We start from the raw sequence: 22,308 nt of genomic DNA on the forward strand, positions 1-22,308 counted from the left end.
AGATGCTTACCCCACTGAGCCACCCAGGCACCCCCAAATTACACTGTATTAATGGCTGGGTAGTGTAAGGAAATAGCCGAGTAACAGACTTTCCCCACACTTAGTGGCTTAAGCAGCAGCCATTGAATTATGCTCATGGATTCTGTGAATTAGTAATTTGGGTGGTTAATCTCTCTCCACAGTGAATGAGATCTCCAAATGGCTGAGGGCAAAATGATCTTGAGGCTTCTTCACTCACATGTTTGACACCTCGGTTGGGATGACTTAAAGGTTGGGCTCCATTGAAAATGTCAACCAGAGCATCTGTATATGGCCTCTCCATGTGACTCAGAGTTCTCACAGCGTGGCAGCTGGGTTCCAAATGGGAGAATCTGGAGATTAAGCATATGGAAGCTACATGGCCTTTTCTGATGCAGTCTAGTTTCAGAAATCATGAAGTAGTTACTTCTGTTACATTTGTTGACAGAAATGAATCACTGAGGCCAGTCCATATTCAAGGGAAGAGTATTAGACTCCTCCTCTTGATGGAGGTGGTGGAGGTAAGGTTATATTGCACAAGAGTGTGTTGGAGGGTAGATGTTTTCATGATAATCTTGAAAAATGAAATATAGTCTACATATTAGTCTACAATATAGATGTGTATGTGTGTGTATAAATGATCACCTTTTTTTCCCATGTTGAGATCTGAGAGGAGAATTCTGTTAGCATACACATAACAGGAAATGCAGGATGTATTTATTCGGGGTGGGAAGAGTTCACAGGATTAAGAGCAATATTTGCAACTTATCCTTCAGAAGAAAGAAGCCAGATAAAACTTTCTTCAGTAAAGGATGAGCAAACAGGCAAACAAATAAAAACCAACATGGGGTCTTTGAAGAGTTTCTGCAACTTGAGAAAAAAGGACCATTGCCTTGAAAATACAGATGGAAAGTATACTTTGAAAAATGATCTATTAAAGGAAACAAAAGAACATTTTGAAATCTTTTTCAGAAAGAAGAAAGAACATAACTGAGAGTGCAAAAAAAAAAATGGCATCTGTTACTATGAAAAGAGAGTTGAACATCACCTTTAGAATGCAGAGGAAATCATCCAAGAGATGAACATACACTGATAGCAAAGTCGATCAGTATGGAAGACCGAGAACAGATAATGAAACCATGAATATCTAGAGTATCAGTGGTATCCAAGTAATAATAATAGATATAAAGAAGAAAACTTTCCCAAGTGGAAGAAGGATTGAGTCAGCATTTGGTAGCCCTCAGTAATTCCCAGAGAGAATAAGTAGAGTAAGACTTGCTTTCCAACATGTCCTTACAAAAATGTTTGAACTTCATAGACAAAACATTGATGCAAAACCCTGAATTCCTGAAAGTTTTCATACAGAGGATCAAAAATCAAGTTGAATTCAGATTTCACCTCTACTATACTAAACACCAGATAGAGTAACCTCTATAATATGAAGCACTATATAGTAATAGAACTATGAGGAAAAAAACAGTTTGGCCAAAGTATGCATCCAAGTTTTTATCAATGTGTGAAAGCTGCAGAATAGCATTTTCAAATATACAAAGATTCAGAAAGTAATCACACATGTTACAATTGTTAAAGATATGTCTGTTATTGGCTAGAATGAGAAAATACACATACAAGACAATAATTATGTGGATTTCAAATTTCAGATCTCATCTTGGATTAGCAAAGACTGACAAGTAGTCTGGAGAGACACAATACTGATGTTCCCAACTTACAAGGGGAGAAATGACAAAGATACTGATTCTACTGCTCTAAAACAAATTAAGGATTGGTTGAGCAGAGCAGAGCAAACATCAGCCATAATATCTGCAGAAGAGGTTGCAGCCCAGAGAGGAGCTGGCCTACCTAAAATGTTCCAGAAAGGATCTAGATTGCAAGTTCAGGGATAGCAGGTAGCAGAGAGTGGGAGTGAAGGTACAGAAAGCAGAGAATTGAAGGTTCATCTTTAAAGGCCTGTTTAAATAAGGACACATAGTCCCCTTTTTTCCTTTAGAAAGTCTAATAACCAAACATTTTTCTCTAGGCAAAAACAGTAACAGCAATACACTAAAAACCCAGAGTATTCTTTTCTAAAGAAATTGAACCAGTATTTTGAGAGAACTTGAGCTGTTACAGTGGGTGTTATCACCCTGGAGGAGAGCCCTTCACATCCTGTCAATTTGATGGCCCATAAATATATCTGGTTCTCTCCTCTTCACCCCAAGGGGAAGCCTGTGAATTGGCAAATTCTGCTCCTGGTCAGCTTTATATTTGAGGAAGTTCACAAACATGGAAAAGAAAAGGGTGAAAGATAATCATAGAAAACTGACCCCTGAAGAAAAAGAGAATCCAGGGAACTAAAAAGAATTTAAAAACAACAGTGAGAACTGTTGTCCTTAGAGAGATTTAAGGAAGCTATTGCCTTCATAAAAGGAGAACAAGATGCCACGAAAATGAAAAATCCAGAGACAAGAACACTTGGAAATTAGAGATGATTGCTCAAATAAAACATTCACCAAAATAATTGGGAGAAAAAGTTGAGGAAATTTCTAAAAAGTAGCGCAACAAGAGAGGATAGAAGGAGAGAAAAGATAAAGGTTAATTAAGGTAAAGACTTGAAAAGTGTCCACTGGACGGATTTAGCAAGAGGGAGGCCATTGGTGATCTTGCAAACATCGTTTCAGGGAAGCAATAAAGTGAATGCAACATCATTGTGCAAATGATGTGATTCTGTTTGTCTGGCTTAAGAAGGTTGGTGTGGCGCTTCAAACTTAGTGGGAAAGAATCCTGTATCTCATCCCCAATATATGATCCTAGGATCTTAATGATATTGATAATATTTGGTTGCAAATTGGCTATTTCTACTAGGAGAAGGACATGTGAGTCATGTGATTAGTATCCATTACCATTTCACAGAGTGGTACATAACTTTTTCTGGAGGGGGGGTGGAGGGTTGGGACAAGGTGGGGAGGGGAGAAGGAGAGAGTGAATCTTGAGCTGGCTGGACAGCCAGCATTGAGTCTGAAACAGGGCTTGATCTCACAACCCTGAGATCATGACCTGAGCTGATAACAAGAGTTGGATGCTTAATTGACTGAGCCACCCAGGCACCTCTGGTATGTAACTTCTATACAAACAGTTGGAGACTTTTTTGGCAGTAAGCAGTGTGGTTTTCTACACATAAATTTTAAAAAGCAGCTTAATATTAGGAGAAATAGATGAATATTATGTGGCAGGAAAAATGATCCTTAAACCACATTTTTTAAAGATTTCCATGAGGTATTCATTGACCCTAAAGTAGTACTTCACCAGTATCAGCATCCTTAGAAAAGTAGTAACTTGCTATATTGATATTATTATTAGATTTTGAAAAGGGGAAAAGGTTGCCTTCCAGGTAAGAACTGTCTTGGAGCTCATTGTTTAACTACAAACAAAGGGTTTTCAGCTCTGTGGTATTCTTTAACTTTGTACCATTGGCAGGAAGCAAAATGATAATGGGTAATAGCTTAAAAAGTCACTTTTTATATAGCAAGTGAGCCTGAGACTTTCAGTCCTGCAAATTAAGTTAAAATGAATGGCTTCTGAACAGCACATTGGGTGACAGGAAGTTTATAAATGTTATGTCTCCTGAGGTGTTCCAGTAATAGTAAGTTTGGGCAGAATAAGCTTTTTCTGTAACAGTCTCATTGGAAGAACCAGCAGTCTTCAGAGAGATTGGTTAATCAGTCAGTTACCTGGGTGTCGAAAATGAAATAGAAGAGGTAGGGGAATAAAAAAGACTTTGAGGGAGAAAAATGTTAATTTAGCCAATTCAGTGCTTCTCCTACTAGAGTGATATTCAAAGCTGGCTAACTTACTCGCTGTGGTTTTGCTCTAATTTTAATTTGTATGACAGCTTCCATGAATGCAGGGCTTTTTGTTTTGGTCACACAGAGCTGATATGGAGAAGACAGTGGACGTATGATTTGGGTGTGGTGCTGGGAGAAGGTTGGAAGTGGCATTAGCAAGACCACCAGGTGTGCTGTCTGATTGGATAGCCCAGCATGTGGAATATGGTGCTGTTGCCATGAGCTACACTTTTTCTGCTGTTGCTTTAGCGCATCTCAGTAGGAATCGAAGCAATGGTAAGTGGTATATGTGTATGTCACAGTCTGACAGTCGTCCCTACAAAAAGCAGTTTAATTTTCTCATGTAAAGGTGCTCTCAGAGGAAACACAATTAATTGGCTTCTGAAATGTCTTGACACTTTGAGATCATTGGACAGATGACTCTGTATAAGTTCACAAACAGAATGTGCTTGGATATGTACAAGGAAGAGCATCTCCTTGAAAAAAGGCAGTGTTGTTTGCTTTTTTTTTTTTCCTTGTCCTTGGGATGGATAAGGTTCTGAAACAGCCCAGAGAGCGAGAGGATTGAGGTCTCTTCAGATTTCACAACTTAACCAACCCAGCAAGTCTCGTGCTTTTGTTTCCTACACGAACTCTACATATGTTTACACATAGTTTCTCTTATTTTCTGCTAGCCCAGAAGTTAATAGTGTTGTTAAATAAATGAATGTATTAATTTTAATGTGAAATTATTTTTGAAAAAGCAGGAATGTTTTCTCAGGGAAGCTCATAAAGTATTCATTTTTCTATCACTACACTGTAAATCTGTTTACCAATTATAATCATTTTAAGATTTAGTGTGTATGCTCTTTGGTGATTATTTTAACCGAGAAGTCAGGGAAACATGACACGTTATCATCTCTCTCTTACCTTCTGCCCTCCTTTCTCTGGTCCCCCTTTTGTCGCCTCAGTTCAGGCTTGCATGCTCCCTTGCCTGGACTACTGCAGTAGCCTCTTTCTAACTGGGCTCTCTTACTCCAGCTTTGTCTCTCTGCAGATCCTCCGTATGAAAGTGATGGATCTCAAGGACCTGTATGATTGGATGAATTCCTTCCATGGTTTTCAGTGTTTAGAGAGAATATTCAAACCCTGTGCAAAGCCATTCAGAGACTGACCCATTTCTTTCTCTCTAATCCAGTGATTCTCAACCAGGCTCAGTTTTGCCTCCCAGTGGACATTTGACAATGTCTGTGTAACATTTTGATTGTCACTATGGTTGTGTGTGTATGTTTCTTGTGTCTAGTGGATAGAGGCCAGGGATGCATCTTACAATGCACAGGGCATCTTCTGCAACAAAGAAGCCTAGAGTCTAAAATGTCTGTAGTGCTGAGGTTGAGAAACCTTCCTCTTATCTAGTTTGTTCACTTCTGTGCTTCCAGGACTCCAGCCACAGGAAACTACTTATTCCTCTATGACTATGCCATGCTGTTTCTCTTGTCCTGCTCTTTGCACATGCTGTTCCCTCTGACTGGAATACCTCCCTCCCCTTTTACCATCTGGAGGTAAAGTTCTAATCCTGGGCTCTCATATCATCCCTTGGGTCTCTGTGTGATTTGTGCTTATGTGGATTGTAATGTTGGTTTTTAAGTTTTTTTCTCTTGTTCCCTTCTGGGAAGAGCTATTCATGGCAGGTACCATATCTGACATTTTTCTATTTGAACCATCTGGTATAAGTCTTGGCATATAGTAGATGTTAAGCATGCTTGTTCATTGGATACTTGGCAAGACGCATGGATAATAGAATCTGTGTTTCAGTCAGGTGATAGAGACAAATGTTGTTCATAATCTGAGACTACTAATATTCCAGCTTGGAAATTAATTACTCTTTTAGGCCATTTTTTTTCAGTGTCACCTTCTTGGTTACTTTTTGTTAATTCCCACTTTGATTACTAGTGCCTTGGTGATCAGTAACCATTTACAAATGAATGAAGGTCTAAGTGTAAACAGATCATAGCACTGGATAACTTTATATTCGTTCTTTTTAGGAAGGAAGAAAGAGGTTTTTTTCTCCGTCAAAATTGATCTGGGTCACCTTGTTCTTCCTCTGTTTCCCTCCACCTCCTTGGTAGCTCCCTAACCCTTCTTCCACCCATTATAGCTCAGAATACCCTCAAAACTTGGGTGCAGAATTGAAGACCCCTGGAACGAGAAGGCTTGGGGGCATTCCACCAGTATTTCACTTCACCCCCTCAAGACCAGAACATTAAGTCCCACCCCTGCTGCTCCTGTGATGGCATCTATTTATCTCCTCTTTGGGCCACAGCCTCTTCTCTAGGTTCTGTCCCCTCCAGTTACGAGTGCTGGTTAGTTCACCCTGCTTAAACAGCAAGTTAAACAGCTGTTTCTATCTTTAACTTTCCTTTATCATCTGGAGGAGAAGGGTCTATCTAGTTTCTTCTGAATGTCCTTTCTTCCTCTGGCCAGCGACATGGATCATTAGAGAGAAATAACTTTCTCAGGGTCTGTATTTGGGTGATTTTCCATTCACTCATACAGCTTCCCCATTCCCACTTTTTTCTCTCAATATAGTCAGACTGTTGATGGTTCCTGGTTTTGGACCCATTTTCTTGTTCCCTGGTTTTTTCATTTTTATTATAGATTCTGGGCCTCTTCTGTCTGCAACATAATTATTTTCTTTCTTATGAAGTCTTCAGTTATTCTCCTGAACTCTTGTTCTTGGCCCTTATTTCTCTGTAGGTACCTGTTAGCACTTAGATATCTTCCCTCTGAATTTACCATATCCTTTCTAGGTGATGACTTTTTTTTTAATAGGCCTTTAACTTGAGTCTTCTACCTATTGTACCTCTTGAGTAGCAGATGCTTGGTGGTCTTAATCTTTAGATTTTATTATGGCTGGGAGATGGGGTTGGTTGGGCTGGGGGGAGAAAGGGAGAGTGTTTAAGAAAGAAAGAGGCAAGAGATCTTCATTTCAGTCTTATCAGAAAAGGGCAAGGATCACAGTGACAGGGATTCTTTTCTATTAAACTCAGCTCTGGGTTTTGTAGAACTTCCTTTTCTTTCTTAAAGCCTTGATCTCTACTTCTACCTGTAAGCAAAGTTTCAGTAATTTGTGGAATCTGAAAAAGCAAAACCAAACTCAGGAAGGTTACTGTTGAAGTCTATTCAGTATTGGGCGTGACAAGCTAAGAAACATCGACCTGCTCGTGTGATGGCATCCAGAGGGGAAGGTGGGTGTGTTCAAGACTAACAGTACCGGATCAGAAATGAACTAAGGAAGAAAAAAGTCTATTTTCAGCCGGAACTCCAATCAGGAAATTGCCCTTCCCACAAATATAAAATAAAAACAGAAGTAGAAATAAACAACAAACAAACCCTTCTCTTTCCTTTGCTGCTGGCCGACAAAAAATAAAAGAGTCCACCGACATCTCAGAGGTTAGACAGGCAGTGAATCCTAATACATTGTAAACTGAGAGACAAACAGTGTATTCCAGGGATTTTCACAGAATGTAGGCAGGCAGCACATTACAGAGGGTATTGGTAGGAAGCAAAGTATCCTCAGCAAAATGATTGATCATGAGAATGCATAAAGTGAACTCTGAAGTGGCTTGAGAAATTTAACAAAAGGACGCTGATGAGAATTGCAGCTCTTTCACTGTGGACCAGGGTAGAATAAGAATAGGTTGGTGAAGTTGGAGGAAAAGTGCAATTCAGATTATGTCAGAAGCACAATCCCTACCCTCAATGGCTGAGTGGTTTTAGCAATTTTTTCTATAAGAACAAGGTGTTTCTTTTGGAACCCTACCCTCTTTCCTTTGTATTTGTGTGTGAATGAAGTTCAGTCATTCTCAATGTGCTTGTTAACTTCATGAAGTCTGAAGGTAACCTCACCTGCTTTTATGACATGCAAACAACTGATCCCGTTTCAGCCATGGGTCAGGCACATGGAATGGGAAGGGTGGCTAAGCAGCAGTCTTACAGAATGTTGTCATGACCAAGCTCCCCTATCACTGCCATAAGTTCTTTTGTATAATGTAAACCTCCTATAACCAGAATCCAATTAACCACAATGATTCAGTAGTCCCAGCTCCCTCACAACACTCACTGTGGTTTTGAATATTTTTAAAAATCTTATCAGAAAAAGGTCAAATATCAAGAAAATATATGGTGACAATATGGAGTACATGAAAGATCTTGAAAGCTATTTACAATCAATGAATAAATATTCTGGGATTAGTATAGATTCAGTTCAGTGTCCCTTGCATGATTTAAATCAGTAGCTATGGAAACTCCTACTTGAAGTTTATTGTAATAAGGATGAAATGCTGACCTCTGTCATCAAAGAAAGATTCAGCTGTGTTCAGGATGGTGAAGGGAACTAATAATGCACCTTAGAAGGGTTTAAAACAAAGGTCAAAAGCAAGGTTCCAAGAACATTCTGAATGCTTTTTTTTTAATGTAAAATTTAACACACACACACACACACACACACACACACACACACACACGTGAGAGGATGATATAATGACCCTAAGGTTCAGTTAGATTCAAGTCCAGATTTCAGGCCATACTTTTTCCTGGGTGATTCTCTGTCCTTCTTGCTGCTTCATTTCATGAAGCCATAGGTCTGGTTGTCCCACTTGAAGTGATGCTGAAATCCATGAGTGGGGACAAGTGTGTCAGCCTCACCCTTCCATTATAAAGTTTCTTTTTCTTGTTGATTGTTAATTAGGTCCACTGTTTCATTAAAGGGCTGTAAAATGTTGATTTTCTGGTTCTATCATTCCTTCTGCATTTATTATTAGCAGAAATTTTCCTAAATTTCTTCATTGGTTGTTTGATTACTCTGCAACACATAAAGTACCCCATTAAGTACAGGAAGGACAGGATAAATGCATCGTTCATTCCTCTTATCTTTCAGCTTTCGGAATCACTTGTTGGGGCCCCTGCAGTTACATTTGTGACCAACTGACAAATGGGACCTGGGGGTTTGTTTTTAAACTCTCTTTGTTAAGGTCTTTGGTGAGATGTTTTTGTCTTCCCATTCTGGAATTATATTATTTTTCTTGGTTAACTGTAACCCTCTAAGTGCCTACACATACACTGCCTTCAACAAAAACTAGTAAGAATTCTGACACAGAAGTGTCAACACAGAGGTGTTGAGTTGAAGGAAGAGTTATGGTTTTCATGTTCTTTCTTCAAGTATTTTATGATTTGGGTTTAATACAAGGACCTCCCAGACCTGACACTGCAAGGGTAGGTTTAAATATAAATTCTAGTTGTTGAGAGGTGATGTATGGTCTCCTCCTTTCCTTATGGCAGGCCTATCGTAAGGACGTGCACATGCTTATGATATATGGACAGTGAGCTGCTGTGGCCATGGCATTTCTCTGTGTTAGGCTCCAGGCATCCTGGTAAGGACATACTTGGTGTTGCCAGCAGGCTCTGTCAGTATTTTAGGAAATAACAACAGCATGCTTCTGTGGAAGATTGCCACTGTATATAAACTGCACTGTAAAAAGGTCTAACCTCAAGGAATCACTAGCAGTACTTACAGTGGGCAATGTACTAACATTGGTTAGTACTTTATTTGGGGGATCAAGTGGCACAGGGGGAGAAGGAATTATTTGAAAGAGAAAATGAATTATTTATTTATTTCTTGCTTTCCTTCTTTTCTATCATCCTTTGGGCCTCTGAATTCAGTTTGGGGACCACAGAATGGTGAAAGTAAAAAGCTTGTGGGGTTTTAGGGTGCCTTGGTGGCTCAGGCGGTTAAGTGTCTAACTCTTGATTTTGGCTCAAGTCATGATCTCAGGGTTGTGAGATTGAGCTCTATGTAGGGCTCCGTGCTGGGTGTGGAGTTTGCTTGAGATGCTGTCCCTCACACTCTGCCCATCCCCCCAAAATAGCTTATGGGATTTAGATAAAAAGCTTCTTGAAATTTAATTTTTGGAAGCTGTGCTAAAAATAGTACTTAGAGAAGAGGACTAAAGGTGGTATCAAAGAGACTTTGGAGGGTAGGGTTGCAGGATAAAATACAGGATGCCCAGCCTAAAGTTGAATTTCAGATAACGATTCAATTTTTAGTAGAAGTATATCTCAAATATTGCATGGGACATAATTCTACTGAAGAATATTTCTTATTTATCTGATATTCAACTTTAACCGGATGTCATGTACTTTTATTTGCTAAATCTGGCAACTCTATTTGGAGGGCTGAGGGAACAATCTGAGAGTGTTTGTAGTGCTATGTGCTGAGCCTCCAGCCCTATAATTATCTCAGAAAAACTCAAGGGAGTGCTAGTAATGACCATGTGCTGCTGATATTCATCAGAGCAAAATCTGCTGTTCCCTAATAGGTATAATTTTTAATGTCCCTCTTACTTTATAAAAGTGAATATCAATAGGCATAGCATTTTCTGGGGGTCAGAAGACCCCAGGCTAATCAGTCTTTCTCATTGAGCATCTTAGTTATATGAGGTCCTAATCTGGGAACAGTGAAACACCAGGAGCCAAGGGCAGTTGTCTTTAGATTTAACTGGGTGAAATGGATGTTAAATAAAATTTTGTTTAACTTTTTCAGACATCCAGTGAACAGACCAGTGTGAAACTTGGCATTTTTCATGGCCTGGTTATAGAACTGGAGAAATTAAAGGAGGCATGAGTATCTATTTGTTTTAAATGTTGTTGCAGGAAATAGATTACATTAAATATTTTGGTAATCTTTGAGAAATTTGCACGTGGGATTTTTCTGTACTTTCAGCAATGTCTGAGATGTTCTTTTTCCCCCCTTAGAGCACATGTTGATTTTTGTCGTGTATGCAAATCTGAAATAGAAGCAGGGAGGCCAGCCATCTGTATGTGATGTTGAATAATTCTCTAAGAGGAGTCTTATAAGATGAAGAATTAAAAGTTTACAGTTTGAACATGCAGAATACCTTTTATAAACAGTGTTTCCTTCATTTCAATGTTGTTTCTATGAGCTGCCATTTTTGTAAAACATGTCTGCAGGCTCAGCCTCTGTGGATTGGTGGAGGGATGTTACTTGATTAAAAACAGGACCAGTCATAATAGATCTCTGTCCTTAATCCTTTCTGTGATCACCTGAGATGTCTCCAGCATTCTTCCAAAAACCAGTCAATTCCTGTTATCCCCTAAACCAGAAAGTTCAAGTTGGGTTTCCAAAATCTGCAACCAAAAGAGTCCCAACTAATAAACTCAGAACCACATTTTTTATTTACAAAATATAGTGTATAAACCTTTAAGTTACTTTTAAACAAAAACAAAAAATTAAAGCCCAACCTACCCTCAGCCTACTCTTGAAACATTTCCACTTACACTTAATTTAATGCTGGCCCACCTTCAGGAAGCTTTTTTAAATCATTCTTTCAAAATTCTTTTTCCATTTGGTGAACCATCATATTTCATTATTTGTGCTGCTCATATCACACTTAATTTGTATCATATTATGTCACAATTATTTTTGCTCACCTCTTCCTCCTGTACTTGTGAGTAGGGATCATTCTTCTATTCATTTTAGTAGCACTCACAATATATACATTGTAAGTAAAATATAATATGTATTAAGTGGGTGAGTAAATATTCTCTTGGTTATGTGTTCTTAATTGAATATAATAGAGGTTTGGGTTGTTCTTTATCCCGAAAAAGTAACTTAGAATGAAAAAAAAATTACTTAGAGATGTACACATATGCATGTGAATGGTGTATTTAATACAAAATAGAAAAAATAATTTTGAAAATCTGATTCAAAAGGCAGTGGAGAAAGGAAGTTTTATCCAAGTACATTCTCTGTATGTTCTGAGAAGACCAGCCTCCATCAATGACAGAGGACAGAGGAAACTTCTTAATTGTCATGGGCCATTAGAGACAGTGAAAAGGTTCCCAGCCACATGGCTGAGCTGCCTCTGGGAGGAAAGCAGAAAGAGGCTCATCAATAAAGTCAGTCTATGTAATTGACTGGATTCCCAGAGGAAGCCATATTGGTCCGAGGTACAGGGGAATTCAAGTGAAATCACCCTGAGGGAAGACATCTAGATGTTGGCCAGAGCACAGTGGCTGGAATGTCAGAGTAGCTCCAGGTACAAAACCTTGATAGTCCCTATTCTGAGCTGCTCACACGGGCAAGTTGGAGTGTCTGGGGAAGAACTGTGTCTCTGGGGCCTATGAACTCTTCTATGAACTCTTTTTTTCTAAGGGAAATCCCATAAAGTAGCTTTTTAAAGGAAGTAGAAGGAACTGTTTTCTTGGCCAGAGATGAATGCTAGAAGTTAGCCTTTCTGAAGAGGCCAGCAGAAGTGAGGCTAGCTGCAGGAAGGCTCTAGATGGAGATAAGGACAGTGAAGGAAAGAGCAAACGGGCTATGGGGCTCAATTCCATGGTCTTCTTCCTCCTAGGTCTCCTCTTTCACCCGTCCCAGAATCAAGGAAGGAATAATTGTGGGGAGTGATTCCTAGAAGTCTTGACCTAGTAATAATCATCCAGTGAAGTCTTATAGGCTAGTATTATGATAAACATGAGATAGTATATATTACTTACATAGGGTTATAGTATATAATACTAAGCATATGGTATTATAGTAAAGAGTGTTATCGTGTTAATGTATATGGTATTACAGTAAACACAATACATTTGTATTCACCTGTATGAAGTTAAAGGACATCAGAGTGGCATGTATATGAATCATTTGTTTAACTATTTCCAATCATCCCTCAGTTATTTGTAATTTTTCACTGTCATCAATAATATGGCTGTGAATTCATTGTATGGGTAAATCTCTGTTCATATCTCTGATTATTTGTGAATATGTTCCTCAAAGTTAAATCCAGAGTATAAATAATTTTATGGGTCTTGATACCCACTGCCTAATTGCCCTTTAGGAGGAGTGTACTAATTTATATACCAACCTATAGTTTAAAACAGTTCCTATTTCAGTGACAGCATTATGAGCTTGAATGTTATCATGAAAATACAAATCTTTGCACAGGAAAAAATAGGTATGTTCAGAGTTTCTCATATGCTTTTTACTCTATTAATAGTATTGGAGAGGAAAACTATTTCCTCTGCCCTTCTAGGTTCTTTGGGCGGGCCTAGTAAATTGACTTAAGGCAGATTAACAAGAGAAAAAACAAATTTGATTATGTATGTATGGAAGCCTCATGAGCATATGAGACCCACATGTGGTCAGGCAATTGAAGCTTATATGCCATCATGAGCTAGAGCAGGGGGTAGAATCTGAGGCTTCAAAAGGGATGAAGACAATTTACAGAAAGATGAGAAGAGCAGATGTTTGATAACAAATGTTTGTCATGCTGTACAGACACAATGGAACAGGAGAGGAGATTGATCTCCAAGCCTTGCCAAGCTCCCATGGTTTACCACATCTAGCACATAGTCTTTGTAGTTTATCTCTTTTTCCACCAGGCCCTCTTTCTAAATTCTTTTTTTTTTTCCTAAAGATTTATTTATTTATTTGACAGAGAAAGAGAGCATGTGCGCTCACACACGGTGGGGGGTGGGGGGGTTGGCAGAGAAAGAAGGAGAGACAGTCTCCCCCCTGAGCAGGGAGCTCAACAGGGCCTCGATCTCAGAACCCCAAGATTGTTACCTGAGCCGCAGGCAGACACTTAACTGACTGAGCCACCCAGGCATCCCTCTGAATTTTTTAGGTAGTTAGGAGGAGAGGTAAAACCTCCTTCTGAGTCTTTGGGCCTTGACTGACTTTAGCTTGATGAAATCCACATGCCAAAGTAGCACATTTTGAGAAGCCTTGTTCTGAACCCCTTCAATATGATGTATTATATTAATAAAATTTCTTTTATTGTACTGCTTAGATAAACCCTATTTGTTTGTGGTAGAATTGTTTTTAAAAGGAGCAACTTGATTTCCTTTTATCAAAGAAATATGTTCAGGATAGAAAGTACAGGCAAGCAGAAAGGAGAAAATAAAGATCACCTATAATCCTGCCTCCTGGAAATAACTACCATTAAAGTTCGGTATATGCAGTAGATTTTTGAACACTGCAGGGTTTAGGGGCACTGACCCTCTACACAGTTGAAAATCCACATATACCTTTGAATCCACAGAAACTTAACTACTGATACCTTACTGTGAGTGGGAACCTAACCAATAACATAAACATTTAATTGTATTTTGTATGTAATATGTATTACATCCTGTATTCTTACAATAAGGTAAGCTAGGGAAAAAGGAAATGTTATTAAGAAAATCAATGAGGAAAAGAAAATACATTTATAGTACTGTACTGTTTTTATTGAAAAAAAATTTGCATACGAGTAGACCATGCCATTCAAACAGCTTTGTTCAGGGGCACCTGGGTGGCTCCGTAGTTAAGTGTCTGCCTGCAGCTGAGGCCATGATCCCAGGGTCCTCGGATCAAGCCTTGCATTGGGTTCCCTGTTCAGTAGGAAGCCTGCTTCTCCCTCTCCCACTCTTGCTGCTTATATTCTCTCTTCTTGCTGTCTCTCTTTCTTTCTGTCAATAAATAAATAAAATCTTAAAAATGAAAACAAATTAAAAAAACCCTGCTCTGTTCAAAGATCAACTGTATATGTTTAGTCTGGTTTTAATGAATACATTTTAGTGGTTTTTCAAATCTGGTTGCACATCACAATCACCTGTGTTGCTTTAAAAAAATACGTATGACCAGACCTCATTTCTGGAGATTCACATTCAGGAGGTACTTTCTTAAAACAGTTTCTACCATTATGTTTAATGGTAATACACCTTAGGGTTTTACTTATCCACCTTCCCTGGGTCATCTCATCAACTTTCAACACTTTGGTAATCTATTGAGAAGTGACAATTCCTACTCTTAGTCCAGATGATTATACTAAGTATGAGAAACCTGTATCCTAGTAAGTATTACCCAGCTCAACATGGGTGTGTTACAGATCCCCCAAACTCAAAATATTCCAAACTCACCTTATTACTAATTGCAAAAACTGGTCACTACTTCAGTAGTCCCAATAATTCAACATATACCCTCTTACTCATTTCAATCCACATTGCCAGTCAGACTCAAAGTTAGTTCCAATGATCCCTGCCTTCTGTCCTTGTGTAATTCATATTTTTGTATAATTCCTTCCTCTTGAGTTTGGGCTGGCCTATCAACTTGCCTGTACCCAATAGATGGCATGTCTATACAGGGAGGAACAAGGCCCTCAGTCCAACTGTGCAAGTAACTAAATCCTGTCAAAAACTACACGAGCTTTAAGGCGTATCCTCCTTGGCTTCAGCCATTAGATGAGACTCCAGCCCTGGGCAATACTTTGACTGTGCCTTGTGTGAGACTGTGAAGCAGAAGACATGCCATCCTGATCCATCAAAACTGTGAGATGAAAAATGTGTTTATGTTAGATTAGTGATAATTGTTATGCAGCAGTAGATAACTAACATAAAATTCATTGCCAAGTCCTGTTGCTTCAGAATCTCTCTCAAATCTGATATATTTTCCATGGCTACAGCCAGCTATCTAGGGCAGTCGTGATCACAAATCCTCTCAATTATCCTGCTACCTTCTCACCCTGTCATTAGTCTCGTGGCCTCCATTCCTAATTTTTTCTTAACAGAAACCATCTCTCACAATGGAAACTGGATCGTATTCCATGGCTTAAAATCCTTTGGTACTCTTATTGTTCTTGGATTGAAGTTCAGAGTTTCAAGCATGAGTCACAAGGTTCTCTGTGACTTGGACCCCTGCTTGCCTCTTTCAGGTCCTAAATGCATCTGTTCTCTCGGTTCTTGGCTTAACCCTTGCTGCTTTCTCTCTGTCTGAAGTGTTCTCTTACATACTTCCCCACTTGCCTAACTCCAACCTTTTACCTACTACAACTCAGTTTTCACACACAAGCAATTTCCTTTAGCAAGTCTTTTCCCCATCACTGAAGTCTGATCTGGATGCCTCCGTGATTATCTGCTGGCTCCATGTTCTTCACCTATTCTCTATCATCACCATCACCTATTTATTTGTCTCCTGTCCCTCGGTAGACTCTAAGCTTTGGAGCACAAGGATTGTGCTATTTAATTTCCTAGTTGGTTGACAACAATATTGGTTGAATGAATAAACAAATAAATAAATACCAGTGGAGGATCTTTGTTCTCTAGATTTGATGAAACCTGCTGAAACAGAGAACCAATTTTCTGCATGCGCCATGTCTGGATCAAACTTTGGCTTGATACTTAAAACCAGTATCCAGTCTCCTTCTGCAGTATAGCCCACCAGATCTCTGACACTGTGCCAGCTTTCTGCTTTCTGCTGTCAAATGGCTCCTGGACCACATTGTCTCCAGTGTTAATACTTATGAGGGATCAAACAGAGTGCAGTTGGTTCCTGGTTGTCCTAAATTCAACCCAGGCTTCCAGCTTAGGAATGTCAGTAAGGTTCAGCTAAAGCTTCCTTCACTTAAATCCTGGATTGCTGCTCTTTCTTGGGAGGGAGGCTTTGGGAATGGGACACATTCTGGACCTTCTGTCAATATCTTTATCTTCATTTGATGAGAATTTTTTAAAGTTTTGCCATGTGAAAGCTGTTCTTCCCTTTCAGGGTTTCCCCTGATTTCACTGGGTAAGTGGGGAGGAAGAAATCAAATGACTGTGCTTAAGCCATTTGACCTGAAAAAAAATATTTGCAATGATTTAGGCTTTATTCTTAACTCATGTAATGCTCACCACAATCCTCTTACACATGACTGCCTAATTTTTAAGCTCCTGTTTTAATTCATCTTTGTTCATAGGAATATATCTTCAATAATACTTTTAGAGTTCTGGGAATGTTTTTATCTTTGCTTCATACATAGATAATAAGTTGGTGAAATAGAAAATATTTAGATAGCAACCATTTCTGTTCAAACTCTGTAGTTGTTGATCTGTAGTCCTCTGGCCTTTGTTATACAGAGAAGTCTGAGGCCAGCCTGATATTTTTCCCTTGTGGATCACCTTTTCCTATTTTTCTTTCTATCAGGAGGCTAATGTGATTTTTTTCTTTATTCCTTGTAATTAAAATTTTTTTTCTAAAATGTAATAGCGGTTTCTTAATTTTTCCTAAAATGAGTAAGCCCCTGCATACTGGTCTGTATAGGCTATGATATTGGAGATATTGTGGGTTCAGTTTCCAAACCTCTGCAATAAAGTGAATATCTCATAAAGTGAGTCAAATGAGTTTGTTTGGTTTCCCAGTGCATATAAAGTTATTTTATATTATACTGTAGTCCATTAAGTGTTCAGTAGCATTAGTCTAAGAAAAAGTGCATATTCTAATTAGAAATACGTTAGGGTTCTAAAAATGCTAAGAATCATCTGAACTTTCAGTGATCTAATATTTTTGCTGGCAGTCTTGCCTCAATATGGGTGGCTGCTGACCCACCAGTGGTGGTGGGGTGGCTGTGCAATTTCTTAAAATCAGACAACAGTGAAGTCTGTCACACTGATTGAGTCTTCTTTGCATGAAGGATTTCTCTGTAGCATGTGGTGCTGTTTGAATAGCATTCTGCCTACAGTAGAACTTCTTCCAGAATTGGAATCCATTTTCTCAAACCCTTCCAGTTCTTTTTTTTTTTTTAAAGATTTTATTTATTTATTTGACAGAGAGAAATCACAAGCCAGGCAGAGAGGCGGCAGAGAGAGAGGAGGAAGCAGGCTCCCTGCTGAGCAGAAAGCCCGATGCGGGGCTCGAACCGCAGGACCTGGGATCATGACCTTAGCCGAAGGCAGCGGCTTAACCCACTGAGCCACCCAGGCGCCCCAAACCCTTCCATTTCTTTATCAACTAAGTTTATTTAATATTCTGAATCCTTGTTGTAAGTGTCAAAAATATTTCAATAGCGTCTTCACCAGGAATAGATTCTATCTCCAAGAAACCACTTTCTTTGCTCATCTAAGAAGCAGTTCCTTATCCATTATGTTTTGCCATGAAATGGAGCAACTCAGTCCACATCTTCAGGCTCCATTTCTAATTCTTGTTCTCTTTGCCCTTCACACATCTGTTTTACTTCCTCCACTAAAGTCTTGGATCCCTCATGAGAGTTGGAATCAACTTCTTTCAAACTCCCGTTAATGTTGATATTTTGACCTCTTCCCAGAGTCACACATGTTCTTAATGACATCTCAAAATGGCAAATCCTTTCCAGAAGATTTTCAATTTACTTTGCCCACATCCATCAGAGGAATCACTGTCTATGGCAGCTATTGCCTTATGAGATGTGTTTCTTAAAGAATAAGACTTGAAAGTTGAAATGACTCCTTGATTGATGGGCTGCAGAATGGATGTGTGGTTAGCAGGCATGAAAACATTCATCTTGTTGTCTATTCCATCAGAGCTCCTGGTGTGACCAGGTGCTTGTCAGTAAGCAGTAATATTTGAAAAGAAATCTTTTTTCTGAGCAGGAGTTCTCACAGTGGGCTTAAATATTCAGTAGGTCATGGTGTAAACAGATGTGCTGTTGTCCAGGCTTTGTTGTTTTACTGATAGAGCACAGGCAGAGTAGATTCGGTGAATTCTTAAAGGTCCTGGAATTTTCAGGATGATAAATGAGCATTGGCTTCAACTTAAAGTCACCAGTGGCATTGATTTCTCTGACAAGAGAGTCAGCCTGTTCTTAAAAGGTTTGAAGCCAGGCCTTGACTTCTCCTCTCTAGCTATGAAAGTCCTAGATTGTAACTTCTTCCATTTGAAGGCTGTTCTGTGTACATTGAAAATCTGTTGTTTAGTCAAGCCACTCTCATTAATTACCTTAGCTAGGTCTTCTGGATCACTTACTGCAGCTTCTACATCAGCACTTGCTGCGTTATCTTGCACTTCGATGTAATAGAGACGGCCTCTCTCCTTAAACTTCATGAGCCAACCTCTGTTAGCTTCATACTTTTCTTCTGCAGTTTCCTCAGCCTACACAGAATTAAAGAGAGTTAGGGCTTTGCTCTGGATTGGACTTCAGCTTAAGAGAATGTTGAGGCTGATTTGATCTTGTACCTGGAACATTAAAACTTTCTCCGTATCAGCAGTAAGGCTGTTTCACCTTCTTATCATTGATGTGTTCACAGGAGGAGTTCTTTTAATTTCCTTCAAGAACTGTTCCTTTGCACTTACATCTTGGCTAATTGGAGCAAGAGGCCTGGCTTTCAGCCGATGTTGGCTTTTGACATGCCTTCCCAACTAAGCTTAAATCTAGCTTTTGATTTAAACACAGGAATGTGTGACTCTTCCTTTCACTTGAACACTTAGAGACCATTGTAAGGTTATTAATTGGCTTAATTTTAGTGCTGTTGTGTCTCAGGGAATATGGAAGCTCTAGGAGAGAGAGGGAGATGGGGAAATGGGAGGAATAGCCAGTTGGTGGAGCAGTCAGAACACATACAAACCTTTATCACTGACATTTACTGTCTTAAATGGATGGGATTTGTGGCACCCCCCAAAACAACTACAATGTAACATCAAAGATCACAAGATCAGAGATCATCCTAACAAATAAGGAAAAAGTTTGAGATACTATGAGAATTACCTAAATGTGACACAGAGACACAAGGTGAGCAAATGCTTTAGGAAAAGTGGTGCTGACTGACTTGCTTGACACAGGGTTATCACAGACCTTTGATTTATAAAAAACACAAACCCTGCATAGCAAAGTAAATTGAAGTGCAAGAAAATGAGGTATGCCTGTATATGCAAATCATTTTTTTCTAGCTTTGGGAAATAATTTTCGGTCATGTATGATTGTTGTTTCTGTTTCATTTATATGGGGTTTCTTTTTCAGAAACCCTTATAATTCTTCGATGTGATCTCTGTGTCAATTGTGATTTTTTTTTTTTTAATGTCTGAGGGCTGTTTTTGTGTGAGAGAAAGGCTATTCAAGGTTTTAACTTAATATTCACTTTATTAAAGGTATAGGTTTTTTGTTTTGTTTTGTTTTTTAGAAATCCAGCTTCTCTCGAACCTTTAAATTCACCTTACACACTTTATTATTTGATTGATGAATCTAGTAAATTTTAACATTTACTTTCAGGGGAGCCTTTGAATAATGTTTGATCAATTTAAGTTGAACTCTTTCAACTCCCAAGCATGTCCCTTTACAACTTAGTTAATAAAATTCCCTTAAGTATTTAAAATCCATTTGTACATTTGATACATTGTTTTCTTTTTAAGATTTTCAAATGCCTGACCTACTAGCCAAATCTTAACAACTCCAGAAAATCTCATAAGTTAACCTTAAATAACGAATCACGTGTTCTCCTGTTAACAATACTTTTAAACTTGATTAAATTCTCGAAGTCTTCCCACTTATAGGTAAAAGTCTAAAATCCATTACTCAATTACACCTTTTAAATTGAAATCCCAAGACTAATCTTTCTTGTTCACTGATATGCCACATTCTCTTAAACATTAAACCTTTTTATATACTACACATAAATATTGTCCAAGGATTTAGAAACCTTTTCCTACATTTACCACGAAAGTATTAATTCTGTAGATTTGATCACTTTATCATTTCTACATTTAATGCAAAACTTCCTGGAAGGAAAAGACACCCACTAGGTTGAATTATCTAAAATAAATTTAGGTTGGCATTCCAAACAAGTTGGCGTTACTGTCTGGGGAGAACTGGATGCTGAGGATGCTTATTGGCTAGAGATTATTGACCAGGATCCATAGGGTCTAGTGGGATAGCATAGTATTGTTGTTATGACAACAGGGGACTCCCAATCCATTGTGTATAGATGAAGTTGGCTCCTTCTGGTTTAAATTATGAAGTTCTTTCTTTTGATTTCAGTAGGTAGGCTCCTTTGCCCTCCCTCCTCCACAAGCCTCTGCTCAAGAATTGTAACTAATTCCAAAACTTCCTATTTGAAATTTGCATTTTTTTGGCTTCTATAATTATTTTAAGTATTTCTCTTCATCTCTAAGGCTATGTATATAACTCTTTCCTCTCATTTGAGTTACAGCAATAACACAAGAGCCTTAAAGAAGGAGCTATAATTATTCTCATTTTATAATTTACTTATAATTTTAATTTTTTTAGGCAAGAAGAAATAAAATAACTCAGCCAAGGTCACATAGTGATGAATCCAGGATTTCAACCCTGGCAGTGGCTTTATACTAAGAACTCAACTATAAATGCCCTTTATTCCTCTATTGTAGCTAAGACCAAATGTGACTGTGTGTCCACCTCTTTAGAGAAGAATGACCTCTCCTACTTCCAGGTTATGCCTTTAGCTTTATAATACTCTAGTAAGGTTGTAGTTAACTTCCTTCCCATTTTCTTTGTTGCCAGTTAAACTCTTGATTCATTTACAGGATCTTCGTGCAGATGACAGCCACTACTTGTAGGACTGTATTGTTGATCTTTCCTCCCTTTGTGTCTGTTATCACAAATGCATGCTAATCATGTGGTTATTTGCCTTGCCTTCTTATCTGTCATTGGTAGAGAAAGCAGTGCTGATCCCTATTTCTGATCCCTATTTCTGATCTGATTTTCTAGAGTGTGAATTCCCCTCTTCACTAGGTTTTGTGTTTTATTTTATTTTATTTTATTTTATTTTAAAGATTTCATTTATTTATTTGACAGAGAGATCACCAGTAGGCAGAGAGGTAGGCAGAGAGAGACAGAGAGAGGGAAGCAGGTTCCCTGCTGAGCAGAGAGCCCGATGCGGGGCTCGATCCCAGGACCCTGAGATCATGACCGAAGCTGAAGGCAGAGGCTTAACCCACTGAGCCACACAGGTGCCCCTCTTTGTGAGTTTTAATTTTGTTATTGCAATTTTAGTTTTCTTGCAAATCTTCCTTGGGCCACCCAGCTTCCTTACTCACTTTTTTCAAAACTCATCCTATTGTCCTTTATTCTTTATCCTTTCTCTCCTTAATGGCCTCTTTTCTGGGTATCTTAGAGGGCACAGCTTCTTGGACAGTATCCAGTTGAGGCTGCTGAGCTAGTTCTTAGAATTTCTTCTGATTCCTTGAAGGAAAGCATTTTCAAGAGTGTGCACTTCTTCTGAGATCCTGACTGTTTTCCCTCCTTTTTCCATATGATTTTTCAGAGCACACTTGGGAAAGAGAGAAGGTCTTCCCAGTGTGTGGTAACAGAAAAGGAAGTAATAATGCAACGTTCACTGTCTAGTAATTGCCTTACTATTTTCTGGGAGTTTCAGTCTGAAGAAAGGGATGGAGAAAGATCAGTGAGTTGGAGGACGTAGGGGAGTAAATAGCATCTGGTTCCTCAGGCCTGTTCCTCAGACCAGGGTCTTTGAGGCCCCGCAGGCATACATTTTAATTTATATTTGTGAGCCATATATTTATTTGAAGTTCTTCTTAGAGTCTAGTAATAAGTTGTCTATCACTATTATTTTATGGTGGTATGTATTTATTTTTTTTTATGTATTTATATATTTTTATATTTTTTTTTATGTATTTATATATTTTTATATT

The 22,308-nt window shown here is 38.6% G+C and overlaps 1 long non-coding RNA gene across 1 annotated transcript in view; it reads left to right on the top strand.

The window, feature by feature from the left end:
• LOC125107270 (uncharacterized) overlaps positions 1-22,308 on the top strand; it is a 111,500-nt gene that overhangs the window by 53,322 nt on the left and 35,870 nt on the right. The window contains exon 3 of the long non-coding RNA XR_007129498.1: positions 3,946-4,136. This is a non-coding gene — a long non-coding RNA (uncharacterized LOC125107270). The remainder of the gene's footprint in view (positions 1-3,945; positions 4,137-22,308) is intronic.

This window comes from Lutra lutra, chromosome 8 (genome assembly GCF_902655055.1).
Source record: "Lutra lutra chromosome 8, mLutLut1.2, whole genome shotgun sequence".
NCBI classification, from domain to species: domain Eukaryota; kingdom Metazoa; phylum Chordata; class Mammalia; order Carnivora; family Mustelidae; genus Lutra; species Lutra lutra.